General features: G+C 44.1%; 1 pseudogene; it reads right to left on the reverse strand.

Annotated features, from left to right (window-relative positions):
• Positions 1-769: 769 nt before the first annotated feature.
• LOC102473441 (nuclease-sensitive element-binding protein 1 pseudogene) lies at positions 770-3,171 on the reverse strand (annotated as a pseudogene).
• Positions 3,172-3,636: the final 465 nt, after the last annotated feature.

Consider the following 3,636-nt stretch of genomic DNA (forward strand, 5'->3'; position numbering starts at 1 on the left):
AAATCCCGAGAGGAGAATGGAGAAGGGATTGCGGTGTGGCCATCCCCCCTGGGGGGGGGGGTGATTCTCGCTTTCTGTCCCTCTGTCTCTGGTGAGCGCATGCACCCTATAGCAAAAATACCTCCCCCCCCAAAAAAACCCACTCTGAACTCATACCCCGACGAGATTCCAAGCCAGTGTCCAGGTTCCCAAAAAAAGTCAGCCTGGATGCTTGCCTTGACATGGCAGGTTCTCTTGAAAAGGAGAACTAATGATTTGCAGTTCAGACTTGACTTTCTTCTGATGTTCCCATATTCAATAGCACAGCGCCATTTGGTCAAGACCCAAATCAAGGCATTGTTTATTATTGTTTGCTCTTATCCCATATTTAATCAATAATCCAGACCCACGAGATCTGTTTCAAAAATATACTTTGGATCTGAGGTCTGCCGCAGTATTTGCCACTCTAGTCTAGTCTCAGTCATCTTTGAACTGAGCCACTGTACAGCCTTCTCACCAGCTCCTGCTCTGAACCTTCGCAGGCTGCCCTCACCCCACTTTGTTTTCCAAACGACTGCCAGGATGAAATGTGAGCCCCACTTGGTCAGCTGTCCATCCCCCATTGGTTCCACCCTCCACCCTAAGCTCCTACCATGCTCTCCGTGTTCAAGCCCCCAGAAGCCACCACATCTCGCCTCATCCAGCAGCTTCTGTGCTCACTGCAGTCACTTCAAGGTTCTGTGCCTGGAAGCTCTGTCGCTGGAGGTCAGCAGTTTATTGCCAGTTAGTCTCATGAGGTCACCTCGAACAAGCCTTTCCCGTGGCCTATGGAGAAGCACCCTTCACCGCCGTTTCTTCGCGCTAGCTCTAAGCAAACGAGCCTACTAAGTAAGTCCTCCATAAACATTCGTGCAGGTAGGTTGCTGAAGGTTTTAGATAGAACTAGAATATAAGAAAACAACAAAAGTTGTTCCAGTTTTGGCTTGGGTCCTATTGCTTCGGGAGTTAGATTTCAGAACATGTGAGGAAATGGCATGAAAAGAGTGAAAACCAGGACACTTGTGATACCAGCTATTTATTTTGTCCCTAAACAGCCGAGGGTCCTGAGAATTTAACCATGTCCGTTCAGGTGTTTTTTACATTAGTAAGAAAAATGGATGTCTTGAAGATGAGGAAACAACAAAAATGGATTCCTACTGGTTTCGCATTGAAACATGGCAAAATTGCTCGTTTGAAGAGAAGAGTGAGCAGGAGCATGGTCGTGATGGAGAAGGACATGTGGAACGTAACCTGGATGGTTTTCTGCTTAAGGCTTAGGCTGCCTTTCTCAAAACCTGATGACATTCTCTGGCCTCCAGAAAGTCAACAAGAAAACCTGGAGCATCCCCAAAGACTTGCCATGACCTTTGTCTTCACCTGGTCCACCCCCATCTCTCAGTAGCCAATGCTTTGTGCTTTGTCTCCAGGGTCATGCTGGTCCAGCTGTGTGACTTCTGTTAAAACCTGAAATGCTTCTGAATCTTGATCCTACTTGTTTAAAATGTCCATTAAAAAGCTCTGCCCTTTTTGGCACCTGATCTGGGTAGAATAGTTTGGGCACCCAGCAAGCAAAAGGTGTGCTCAATTTTAATTTTTCAGTCTGAATCTTGGAAGTTCAACAGACAAGTATCTGTGGTGTTGATTATTGTTTGTCCTGTTAATCATCATTCCTCTCTAATCAGGGCACAAACGAGTAAGTTTCTTTACTCACAAATTGATATCATATGGATGGTCTGTCAGTGTAGGCATCATTTTCATCATTGTCTTGTCCTTTCTTAAAATGAGTTATCCACTTACAATTTGCTGGGACATTATACTTTTCTGTAGTTTTCTTTTTTTTTTTTTTATTATTTAAGACCTTTATTAACAGGTGCTTGCAGTTCGTTGACTTTTTTGAAAAAATCAAGTTGTAAACTTTTATTACAAATTAAAAATGAAGTTCTTAAAAATCTTAACTTGACAAGATATGAAACAATTTAAAAACCTTTAAAGGTGTATTGAGAAAAACCAGGCTTTTTTTAAAAAAAACACGTTTGTCATTACCAAAAAGAGACATCTTTAGGTAAAAATAATAAAAACCCCATGCTGCATAGATAATGCAGATAGTTCTAGTTATCTGGTCAACGGGCAAAAAGCAAGCACTTAAGGTCTTCAGCCCCAATCTTTTGTTCATTTCTTATTGCTGGAATTTCATATTCACTTCTTGTAGGATGACTAAACTGCAAGAAAAAAAGAAATGAAAAGATTATCATTGTGATAATCCATCACAATGCTTAGTGTATCCAAATGCATCACATTAATAACTATGTATATGAAGCCATGAACAAATCTCATAATGGTTTGAGCTAGGAAAGTAGTTTATAACAGAGTTACTTGTGGGGCTGGCAGGTGGTATGGAGGCTAAGGCACTGGACCCCACATGGCCAAATCCACAGTTCTGGACCAGTCATGGACCCAGTGTCCTGACAAATCCTGCCAGGCACACATGTGCTGCATGCCCAAAATCCTGAGAGGAAAAATGGGTTTGTTACGTGGCCATCCACTTGGGGGTGACTTCTAAATTTCACTCTGGTGAGCACAAACACCAGAGAAAAACAAAACAAAACAAAACAAAACAAAAATGGTTACTTGTAGCTGAGGGTGTCCTTATGCCAAAATTGATACGCCCATAGGGTCACCGCATGTAGTAAGGGGGGAACCTTCGCCTGCGGTAGGGCCGGCGTTGTTGGGCCTGGCCTTCGGGAGCGCTCTCCGATCCCTCGTTCTTTTCCCCACTCTCACTATTCTGGTCATTTGGCTGGTAATTGCGTGGAGGACCCCTACGACGGGGATAGCGTCTATAATGGCTACGGTCTGCTGCATCTTTACTGCCTTGAACTGGAGCTCCACCAGGGCCTGTAACATTTGCTGCCTCCGCATCCTTTTCTCCTTCAACATGAACACAGTCTCTCCGTCTCCTGCACTGCGAAGGCACTTCCTGGGGTTATTCTTCTTTATGGTAGTCTGGTATGCAAATACATCTTCCTTGGTGTCATTCCTGTTGATGAAACCATATCTGTTTCTTACATTGAACCGTTTTACAGTTCCCAAAACCTTCCTTGCCATGACCTTCTGCAGGTGCCAATGAGATTTGAGGCCGTCTGGCCGCCGCTCCCTGCGGTGCGGCAGCGGCGGTGGGGCTGCTCAGGGCTCTCTCTCTGTAGTTTTCTTTAGACATCATCCCCATAACCTTTTCATAAAGCATCGATGATGTCACCATCCTCCCGCTCAGCGTCACCAGGAACGGGGTGGTCTTCGTTGTTAGCAAGGTTCATGTTGCTGTGCTAGCTCTCTTCTGCGGTCTTACCTCCTCTGTGCCTCAAACTGGATCCTGTTCAGAGCATAAGTTAGTAGGCTGAGTTTACTGTGGCACAAAATTGTTTTGAAATCATGCATTTTTTTTTTATAGTAGACATTTTTCTATTAAAAAAAAAAAAAAAGCCCTTACAGTAATAGTGGCTAACTTTGAAGAGAATGGCTCCATATGGTTTACATTTTCCACAGTGGTTTTCAGTGAGGTGCTGAAGGGAGGCTCAAGAGGACTACTTGTGCAATTGTGCACACTTATTCCCAACTCTG

Source organism: Tupaia chinensis, unplaced genomic scaffold, assembly GCF_000334495.1.
Source record: "Tupaia chinensis unplaced genomic scaffold, TupChi_1.0 Scaffold000001_1, whole genome shotgun sequence".
NCBI classification, from domain to species: Eukaryota; Metazoa; Chordata; class Mammalia; order Scandentia; family Tupaiidae; genus Tupaia; species Tupaia belangeri.